The sequence below is a fragment of the Scyliorhinus canicula genome, chromosome 13 (genome assembly GCF_902713615.1).
Source record: "Scyliorhinus canicula chromosome 13, sScyCan1.1, whole genome shotgun sequence".
Lineage (NCBI taxonomy): Eukaryota > Metazoa > Chordata > Chondrichthyes > Carcharhiniformes > Scyliorhinidae > Scyliorhinus > Scyliorhinus canicula.
Genome location: NC_052158.1, coordinates 158404056 through 158415458, shown reverse-complemented (window position 1 = coordinate 158415458; position 11403 = coordinate 158404056).

The following is an 11403-nucleotide window of genomic DNA, read 5'->3' as shown; positions in this document are numbered from 1 at the left end:
GAGGGGGGGGGGGGAGGAGAGCGAGTGCCGGGGAGGAGGGCAGTGCCGGGGAGGGGGGGACAGTGGCGGGGAGAGGGGGGAGAGAGCGAGTGCCGGGGAGGAGGGGCAGTGACGGGGAGGGGGGGGACAGTACCGGGGAGGGCTGGGACAGTGCCGGGGAAGGAGGGGCAGTGCCGGGGAGGGGGGGGGAGAGCGCGAGTGCCGGGGAGGAGGGGCAGTGCCGGGGAGGGGGGGGGGAGAGAGCGAGTGCCGGGGAGGGGGACAGTACCGGGGAGGGGGGGACAGTACCGGGGAGGCTGGGACAGTGCCGGGGGAGGAGGAGGGTAAATGGAGGTTGTCCGCCTGGCCAGGTGCCATCCTCTCACAGTCGCGCCCATGCAGCCCATGGCACCTGGCTGCCCGGGGAGGGCGGAGGGGGGGGGGGGGGTGTGTACGGGCAATGATGGCATGTTGTCATTCCCCCCCTCTCCCCGCAGGCCGTCATGTTTTCTGATCAGCTAGCAATGTTGGCCGCCATGGCAGCAGCCGCTATTCTCCATTTTGCCCTGGAGGTGGAGGAGGAGGAGTGTGCCAGAGAGGCGGCGCAGGCTGCCGCAGAGAGGCAGGCGGCAGCCGCCCAGGCTGGAGGGCCACGCACCCGACAGGACGAGGAGGAGGAGGAGGTGGGGGAGCACGAAGAAGAGGAGGAGCACGAGGTGAGGGTGGAGGATGTTGTGGCACAACAGTGATGGAGACGCCCGAGGAGGCCCCTTGTGTACCGGCCCCATTTGTCATTCCAGGACCTCACGGACCGGGAATGCAGGAGGAGACACCGGATGAGCCGGCAAACTGTTGCACACATCTGCCACCTGCTGGCACACCTGGCATGGCGTGGCACTGGGGGAGGACACCCTCTCCCCCGTGTCCATCAAGGTTATGGTGGCTCTGAACTTTTATGCCACGGGGTCATTCCAGGCACCGAGTGGGGACCTGTCCAGCATCTCGCAGACATCGGCGCACTGGTGCATCCGGGCAGCAACAGATGCCCTTTATGCTATTGCGGACTGCTACATCCGGTTCCCTGTGGACCGGGCGAGTCAGGATGCCCGGGCCGTGGGCTTCTCTGCCATGGCCGGTTTTCCCATGGTCCAGGGGGTGATCGATGGGATGCACATCTCCGTGCGGCCACCTGCAGATAACAGGGCGTGTTCACCAATAGGAAGGGGACCTATTCCATGAACATCCAGGTGGTCTGCGACCACCACATGATTATCCTGCACGTCTGCGGCCGGTACCCGGGAAGTGTTCATGACTCATACGTGTTGTCAGGTTCTTTCATCCCCGGCATGTTCGAGGGACGCCAACCCTGGCTGAGTGACTGGTTGCTGGGCGACATGGGTTACCCGTTGCAGTAGTGGCTGATGACGCCTATACGGAGGCCACAGAGTGACGCGGAGAACAGCTACAATGATGCCCATGCAGCAACCAGGGGTGTGATAGAGAGGTGCTTTGGGCTGCTGAAGACGCGTTTCAGGTGCCTGGACCTCTCTGGAGGGGCCCGCCAGATAGAGTCGGCCGCATCGTTGTGGTCTGCTGTGTCCTGCACAACATAGCCCAGCAGAGGGGCAATGTGCCGCAGGCAGAGGAGGGGGGAGTGGAGGAGCAGCAGGAACAAGCGCAGACCTCCCCAGATGAGGGAGATGGGGGCAATGGTCAGGGCAGACGGGCTGGACATGGGCGGGTGGCTTCCCACCATTACCGGCTGGGACAGCGGGCACTGAACAGGCTGATAGCCGCCCGGTTCACTGACTAGGGCGCGTGCGAATCGGCGAATATGGCCACATACCGCACATCATGGCAACATCTGACCAGCACCAACACCCTAACCCCCCCCCTCACCCACCACCAACCACCCCCACCCCACCCGCATGCACACCACCCCTCCATTGCAGATCCACCTGCAGAACGACGGGCCGGACTCACACGGTCGCCAGTGGAAGCGTGTCTATTGCAGGCCATGGAGAATGATGGCGACCCGCTCTGCGATGAGCTCCTGGCTCCACATCGTTGGATAATGTCTCACCCATGGCCACAGTACCACCATCCACCCGGACCATCCCTGCATGCGGCCGTGACACTGCAGCGCACGGTCCCGTCCTCTGCCCGGGAGGATGGAGAGGGCGGCCCAGGTGGAGGGGGGCACACTTACCTGGGGCCGACGTAAGACCACCCCTCTCACACACACACTGGCGCTCAACGTACATGACACCCCTGCACGCTTCGGACAGAACACAAAGGCAGCTTCTGTAGGTGTGAAAGTGATTTTAATTACAAACTGTCCAGACACGTGCCCTAGCCCCTAAAACCCTGCACCCCTGCCAACTTACTCAGTGCCTAATTGTTTGGCCTTATGGGCTCTTTGACTACGCCTAGGTGGTTCCCCAGACGGTACAGGAAATGAAAAATGAAATGAAAATCGCTTATTGTCACGAGTAGGCTTCAATAAAGTTACTGTGAAAAGCCCCTAGTCGCCACATTCCAGCGCCTGTCCGGGGAGGCTGGTACGGGAATCGAACCGTGCTGCTGGCCTGCTTGAAAAGCCAGCGATTTAGCCTGGTGAGCCAAACCATCATCGAGACTGGGCCATTGCCTGCTGGGATTGCGGCATAGCCTGCTGGGACTGCGGCATGGCCTGCTGAGACTGGGCCATTGCCTGGTGGGACTGCGCCATGGCCTGCTGGAGAACTGGAGGTGGAATCCTGTGATTCCTGCCCTGTGACTGGGGATCCCTTTGGCGGCCGTTACCTGGGGCGGCCCGGCCTAGATGGGCCAGGCTGTGGCTTAGGCGACTGGGATGGCGAGCTGCCAGCCTGTCCTGCCCGCTGCCCACCAGATGCACCTGGGATGGAAGGGGAGAGTCAGAGGTGCCGCGGTGTTCCGGGACCTCCCCTACATGAGGACCTGGGACGGACCTCAGCACCTCCTCCTCCCTCGGGGTGCCCGATGGCCCCTGGGCCTCTACATGGGTTGGGTGTGCGAACGGACCAGCCATCCGACGCCCCCCTGACACCTGGTGCTGCCAGTCCTGGAGGCCCGTGCTGATAACGACAAGGGTCTGCAGGTTTGCAGAATGGAGCTCAGGGAGTTGGCCATCCCTGTCTGTGTCTGGGCGGCGCCGGCCTGCACCTGGGCAATGCCGCCGATGCCATCAGCCATGACCTGCTGGGACTGGGCCATGGCCTGCTGGGACTGGCCCATGGCCTGCAGAGACTGGGCCATGGCCTGCTGCAACTGGGCCATGGCCTTCTGAGACTGGGCCATTGCCTGCTGGGATTGTGGCATAGCCTGCTGGGACTGCGGCATGGCCTGCTGAGACTGGGCCATTGCCTGGCGGGACTGCGCTATGGCCTGCTGTGACTGTGGCATGGCCTGCTGAGACTGGGCCATTGCCTGCTGGGACTGCGGCATGGCCTGCTGAGACTGGGCCATGGCCTTCTGAGACTGGGCCATTGCCTGCTGGGATTGCGGCATAGCCTGCTGGGACTGCGGCATGGCCTGCTGAGACTGGGCCATTGCCTGATGGGACTGCGCTATGGCCTGCTGAGACTGGGCCATGGCCTGCAGAGACTGGGCCATTGCCTGCTGGGACAGCGCCATGGCCTGCTGGGACGGCGCCATTGCCTGCTGGGACTGCGCCATGGCCTGCTGAGACTGGGCCACGGCCTGCAGAAACTGGGCCATGGCCTGCTGGGACGGCGCCATGACCTGCTGAGACTGGGTCATTGCCTGCTGGGACTGCGGCATGGCCTGCTGTGACTGGGCCACGGCGTTGAGCGCCTCTGCCATCTGCCGCTGGCTCTGGTTCATGGCTTCCTGTGAGAGGGAAGCCATGTCCTGGACCACACACGCCGCCCTCACGGAACGCCCCAGGCCTCGAATCCTGCTCCCCATGTCTGACACCGTCGCACCCATTGCCTCCACCCCGGACGCCACTCATGCGGTTTCGGCCTGGGTGGCACGCATGACCGACGCCACTCCCAGCTCCTGGACGTGGGTGGACTCCTCCACCTGCGTCTGCATCCGCTGCAACCCAGCCATCACCCTCTTCTTTCGTCCCAGGTTTGGTGGCTGCATCGGGTCTATGGGTGGGTGTGGTAACTCCAGGAACCCGGGACCCGTCTGGGCGACAGATGTTCGCTTGCTCCAGGAAGCCCTCCGACCTCCCGGCCCCTCTGCTGCTCCTATCTCCACCTGCTGTACCGGTACGGCTGTGTTGTGCGCACCAGTGAGTGTACCACAAGCCTCATCACTGAAGTGCCCAACCGAGGTGAGTGTCTGCGATGGTGGAGGGTGTTGGAGAAAGCAGTGATGTTGTGGTGTGCGCATCGTCAGACTCCGACTCCATGGTCCCCTGGGTTGGCGCCTCATCTCCACCTGTCCGCTGTGTGTCACTGTCCTGTCTTCCAGTGTCATGTGTGTCGGTGTCCTGGGTAGGTCTGTCCTGGGTAGAGCTATCCTGGGTAGGGCTGTCCTGGGTAGGAGTGTCCTGGGTAGGGGTGTCCTGGGTAGGGCTGTCCTGGTATTATTTCCTTTAACAGAATATTTACCACTGTTCCAGCATCATCTCTTTTGGTTGGAAAAGCCTCTACCCACCGGGAAAACATGTCCACTATCACCAATTGTTCCTTTGACAAATCATGCATGTGCTGGCTCCTTTTTCAATTGCTACTGTAATAACTCAAGCACACCATTGTTGACATATGGCATGAGTCATTCCTCCTTTGCCCACATGAGCCTGCCCATGGGCAAGGCAACAGTGGCAAAAACAGACTTCTGGGGCATACTGCACGGGTATCTGGGTGGATCCAGATTTGATGATTGGCTTTTAGCCAAGAGTGATGCTCCTGTAGCGAAGCTTGATCCTGTGCCTGTTTTAACTTTGGTTCTGTTATGGTGGACGGAAGTTCAACTGCAGCAGCTTGTAGTTGTGGCTGTTGTTTGAGAGCCACTTCCTTTGCTATTTGATCAGCAAATCTATTGCCGCATGAGACTTCATTGTCTGCGGTTGTATGCGCTTCACACTTTAAAACAGCTATCTGCCTGGGCAGCTGAACAGCATCTCGTAAATGTATAATCAATTGAAGCCAGCAGTCAAAGGCATTCTGCCTCTGATCTTCGGATAAGTTTTCTCCAAGGCGGCCTTCAGGACGCGCGGCAATGCAGAATCGCCGAGCAGAAACTTATAGCCAAGTTCCACACACATGAGTATGGCCTCAACCGGGACCTTGGATTCATGTCACATTACATTCATCCCCCACCATCTGGCCTGGGCTTGCGAAATTCTACCAACTGTCCTTACTTGAGACAATTCACACCTCTTCATCCGGACTTGTAAAGACTTAATTACCTGCAAAGACTTGCATTCAAAGTATCGTCTTGCATTTTTGACTTTGTCTATATATATGTTTCTGGAACCTACCTCTTCATTCACTCGTGGAAGGAGCAGTGCTCTGAAAGATAGTGATTCGAAACAAACCTGTAGGACTTTAAACTGGTGTTGTAAGACTTCTTACTGTGCTCACCCCAGTCCAATGCCAGCGTCTCCACATCAATGTTAAAGATGAGATTGCTTGGTTACAGTCGAGAGACATTCCCATCAGAGGGAAAATCACAGAAGGAAAATCCCGAGCCCCATAACCAATGAAGAGACAGAGAATCAGAATATGCTATAAAGTGTTGCATATGACAGATACCGGGTGAACATTAAATCCATGTAATTCCTCTGTCTAACCTTTAACTTATTTCGCTACAAAAGCATGGGCAGGATTCTCCATAGGCCGACGCCAAAATTGAGAAATGTAATTAGGTGGACAATAGCTACTGAGGCTACGGCTGGCGCCGGTTTGATGTCAAATTGCGATTCTCCATCACCTCGGAAATTGGGTGCATGAGCCACGTGCGATGGGGAGTTTAAATGTCATTTTCAACTCACTAGTGGGCCCCTCCCTGATTCGGCCCCTCCAATTAGTCGAGTTCCCAATGGCACAGTCCACGTGTGCTCCCATAAATCGTGAATATGGCGTGGTTGCTGCTGAAGGAAGAGATAGGGGGTTGGATTCTCCATTCCCCGATGCTGAAATGACATTCAGCAACGAAGCGGAGAATCCTTGATGCCAACAAAATCCTGAGGCCTGCCCCGCGATGCTCCGTCCCCGACCGGCCGAGTACCCAACGGCGTGGGACTCTCATGGTCTTATCCATCGTGAACTCAGCATGGCAGCTGTGGAATCAGTCCAGTGCCCCTAGTCCGCTCCAGAGTAGGGAATCGATGGTCATTTTGCACCAGTTTTCCTGGCATAAATCACAACTCCGCTCCCCAAAGCCGAAATCATGTTGGGCGATGGGGCGGAGAATCTATTTTGCTGCCAATACCGGGAGCAGGGCCGGTTTCTGTATTGTCTACACCTGAAAAGTGACATAGTCTAGGAATAGGCGGTGCCAATTATCCCTGGCCTCAGGCCATTGCCTCAGGCCCACCCCGCGACGCTCCATCCGTGACCGGCCGAGTTCCCGACGGTGTGGGTTGTACTCACACCGTTCGGGAACCTCATATTGAGGCTGCGGACGCAGTCTGTGGCCGCCACAGTCGCTGGAGGGCCGATCCACGTGTAGGGGTGATTTGATCCGGGGCTGGGAGCATGGCGGACGATCCAGGGCGCTCGAGCGGCCGAAGTGGGGTACTGTTTTTGTGATCCAGGTGCATAGGGCTGAGTCCGCCATAGAGCACAGTGCGGCTGCTGCAGGCCGCGCCGTGTGTGCGTGGCCTCGGAACCAGAAGTGCTCCGGGTTTTATCGGCAGCTAGATCTGCGAACTCTATGCTGGCTCCCTGCTAACCCCAGGAAAATGGGAAATCATTGTCCTGGCATAAAATACCATAATTTTCACGCCGGTGTGGCGTCTTAGTCCCAAAAATGGAGAATCCAGCCCGGGGAGTAGTGACTGTGGAGTGGCAGCCGGATACTGGTCGTGCTGGCTGGGGTGGGCATGCCCTGCCAGGGCCGGGGGAGTAAGTGGAGGGGGGGAGAACAGGCCGAGTGGCCGGGGTGACCCCCTTCGGGACAGGGGCGGTGCCCAGGCACCAACCGTCATCACAGAGACCATCTTGCTGCGCATCCACTCGGCCAGGCTGAAGAGCCAGCTGCCCAACAGGCCAAAGAGGCGGAGGTGCCAAGGAGGCGCCGCATGAGGCTTCATGTGCACTGACATTCGATGACCTGCCAGACCGGGTATGCGGTTGACAACTCCAGGTCCGCAGGGAGACGGTGCACACCACGCAACCCTGGGTAAGGAGAGGACCCCCACTCGCGGTGTCAATCAAGGTGATGGTCACCCTGAATGTCTACCTGACGAAATCCTTCCAGGTGCCGAGAGGGGACCTGTCTGGTATCTCACAGACCTCAGTGCACAGGTGGATCCGCACCTTCTCGGAAGCCCTGTATACCCAGCTGGATCAATACACCCATTTTGCTGCAGACCGAGCCTACCAGGATGCCTGGTAGCGGGGTACGCCACTGGATGCCCCCACTCCAGGGAGTGATCAATGGGAAACGTGTCATCCTACGGGCACCTGGGGATAACAGGCCACTCCACGCAAACTGAAAGGGGTAGCACTCGATGAATGTTCCATTGCTCTGTGACCACCAGCTGAGCATCATATGTTGCCTCGCTGGTCCAAACTTTAATGATACAGCAGCAGGATATTCTAGGGTGGGGGGAGGGGGTGTGAGCAACCGGCAGTTGTGCTCCAGATTAGTACAACGACCTAGATAATACGTGGGATGAGATCCTGAAAGCAGAGTATGGGGAGTTGGGAAATAAATTCAGAGCTGTCGCCAATTAATCTGATGAGAAGAATGAATCAGCAATGCAGGTCCATGTAATAAAGATCTAGGACTGACATCTGAGTGGGAAAAGCACTGAGTGGACTAGATAACAATTCAACAGGGGAACTAGTATTTATTTTTTTTAAAACTTAGAGTACTGTTTTTGAAACTCACCACTAACAGGGGCTGTTTAGCACAGGGCTAAATCGCTGGTTTTGAAAGCAGGCCAGCAGCACTGGTTCGATACCCGTAACAACCTTCCCGAACAGGCACCGGAATGTGGCGACTAGGGGCTTTTCACAGTAACTGCATTTGAAGCCTACTCGTGACAATAAGCGATTTTCTTTTTCTTTCTTTCTATTCTTAGAACTCGCCCTATACCAAAAAAGGGCCGACATTCTAAATGGTGAACATGGATTCTCACTCCCTGACTCCGATGCAGGCTTCGGTGGGTGCTATTCAGGTAAAACTATATTTTCAAGTTATCCCCCAGTATAACCCATACCTTCACCGAAGATTGTATCTACTTACCACTTAGTAGCATCGATGTCCTGGGTCCTGCATTGCTAAATAAGTAAAGCAGACTTTAGGAATAACCACTGTTTCAGGTTAAATTAAGTTATTTTATTGTTATATATTTTCTTTTAAAATCTGAAATCACTTTCTTTACAGAAAGGTAAAAAGATCTTGCTTCTGGATCCTGCTGGTTGGTTGAAGGGACCTTCAGGCCCACCTTGACAGTCATTCTTCTGTAAAGTCTGGTCTTCTTGAGATGTATTCGCTGGTTAGCTTCTTTGCTGTGTCTTGACAATCCCATGTACTGAGGTATAAGAGCTGGCTCTGCTAGCTATCTCTCAGCTGACTCTGACTCCTGTTTAAATTCTAGTCTTCCTTTGATGTATAGCTGTTTAAGCTCGGCTGCTTGTCTTGTCTTTCCCATGACCGAGCTGTGAGAGCTGAATATGCTTCTCTCCTCTCTCTGAGTTCTCTGAATTCTGGTTCTTATCTGCTTCTGCTCCCTGGGTTTATATTCTCTTTCTTACAGTTATTCAGTTTCTATGACCTTATTGTCAATTAACTTATTTCACTTTGATTGTTAAAAATTATCTTTGATCTAAACATTCTAATACAACTAAGTATTCATTTTGGGCATGGCCTCACCTCTCAGACCTGATTACATTGTCCTTTGTGGTGTTCAAAATGCTTTGGTTTCAATAGAGGTGTTACTTTTAATTCCTGTGATTTCAATAGTTTAATTTTCCAACTGTCCCCAGCTCATAACTTTGCCTTTGATTTTGACTTTAAATTATGGGCGAAATTCTCCCCCCCCCCCCCACGACGGGTGGGAGAATAGCGGGAGGGCCTTCCCGACTTTTTTGACGCCCTCCCGCTATTCTCCCCCCCCCCCGCCGAAATTCCGACACGAATCGCTGCCGCCATTTTTTTACGGCCGGCAGCGATTCACAGCTGTTAGAAGGGCCGAAGTCCCAGCCCTTTACGACCTTTTTACGAACGGCAAACACACCTGGTCCTGCCGTTCGTAAAAACGTCGTGACCACCTGGAAAAAATAACCATGGCACCGATTGGCACGGCAGTACCACGGCCGTGCCAAGGGTGCCATGGGCCCGCGATCGGTGGGCACCGATCGCGGGCAGCGGGCCCGATGCCCGCGAACTATTTGTCCTTCCGCCGCCCCGCAGTATCAATACGCGGGGCGGCTGAGGGGCAACCCGGACCGCGCATGCGCGGGTTTCGCGCAAAAACGCGATGACGTCACCCGCGCATGCGCGGGTGGAGTCTTCCCACCTGCGCATGCGCGGCTGACGTCATATGACGCGTCAGCCGGCGCTAAGTCCGACAAGCGGGCTTAACGATTTTCGTTAAGCCCGACTTGTCGGAGCCTCCGACGTCGGGCTGCTAGCCCCGACGGGGGACCAGAATCGGTCCCCCGTCGGGAAGGGGCGCGATGCCGTAAAACCCGCCCGGGTTTTACGGCAGTTTGACGATTTCTCCCGTTTTGGGAGAATTTCGCCCTATGTTTCTCGTAGACAGGTTGTCTCCAATTTTCTTTTAATTTACTTGGTATTAGTCGAATTTCACACTTAGAATTGACACCAAATTCAACTGAACATCATCCTTTCCTTTCCATCTGTTTACTAAGAGAGTTAATTTCAATGAAGGTGTGAAACATTTGCTTTTAGCTGTATGCTAAAATTTCACTTGGTTATGACTTGAAAGACCTGCCTGCTTTAAACATTCGTCACTTAATTCAATTGAAACTCTCATCCATGCTTTTCCAGATGCTTCCTAAAATAGTTACTTTCAATTAAGGTGTGAGCCATTGTTTTAGCTTAATAAAATAATCCTGTGTGTTTGCTAAACCTGTTTGAGGGAAAGAATTTGCATTTTTTAATCCTGCTCTTTGCAGCTGCTATTAACCCTTCATGGGATCTTTCCTTGTATCCTCTCATGATTCTCTCAGACCAGATATTGCCAGACTTCCATGTTTCAAATGAGACATCTTTCCATATTTTCAATTACAGTACCCAATTAATTATTTTCACTTAAGGGGCAATTCAGCATGTCCAATCCATCTATCCTGCACATCCGTGGGCCATGGGGATGAAACCTACGCTATCAAGGGGAGAACGTGGAAACTCCACATGAACAGTGGCCCAGAGCTGGGACCGAACCCTGGAACTCAGTGCCGCAAGGCAGCAATGCCAACCACTGTGCCACCACGCTGCCTTAGGAACAAGTATTTCAAATTTGAATCAGTGGCCCGAATTCATAAACAGCATGTCACAATTTCACGTGATGCCAAGCTAAAAGGGTAAAATCAAATCGTGGCAGGTAAATGGAAAATCATAGAATGAGTTGTGGAAATATATATAAATGAGAAGAACATTGTGTGTAATGGATAAAAAGTAATATGAGCCATTCACGTTGTTGTGGAAGCGGTGGCATAGTGATAATGTGCTAGACTAGTAAGCCGGAGATCCAGGGCAATGTTGTGGTCCCAGGTTCGAATGTTGCCATGGCAGATGGTGAGATTTGAAATCAATAAAAATCTGTATGTAAAAGTCCAATCATGAAACCACTGATGATTGGCGTAACAACCCACCTGGTTCACTGATGTACTTTAGGTAAGGAAATTTGCTATCCTTAACCTGTCTGGCCGACATGTGCCTCCAGGCCAACACAGAGATATGGTTCACTCTTAGCTGCCCCCACTCAAATGGCCCAGTAAGGCCACTCAGGGGCAAATAATGGTCCAGTCCCTAATTTAAAGAAAAATTCTCAACTTTCTAATCTTCCATACTGTTGAAAGAGCGGGAGACTGCTCCATCATGAGTCATAATGGAGTCAAGATTCAATATGTCCACCTAACACCAAGCAAATGCCAACAAAGCAATACAATTCAGAACCATGTGATCACAAAATGTCTCATGTAAGTGGGATTGTGCACTGGTAGAGTCAACCTGGAATATCATCTCCAATTCCCATCGCATTCCGATGAGGAACGAGACTGCAGAGAC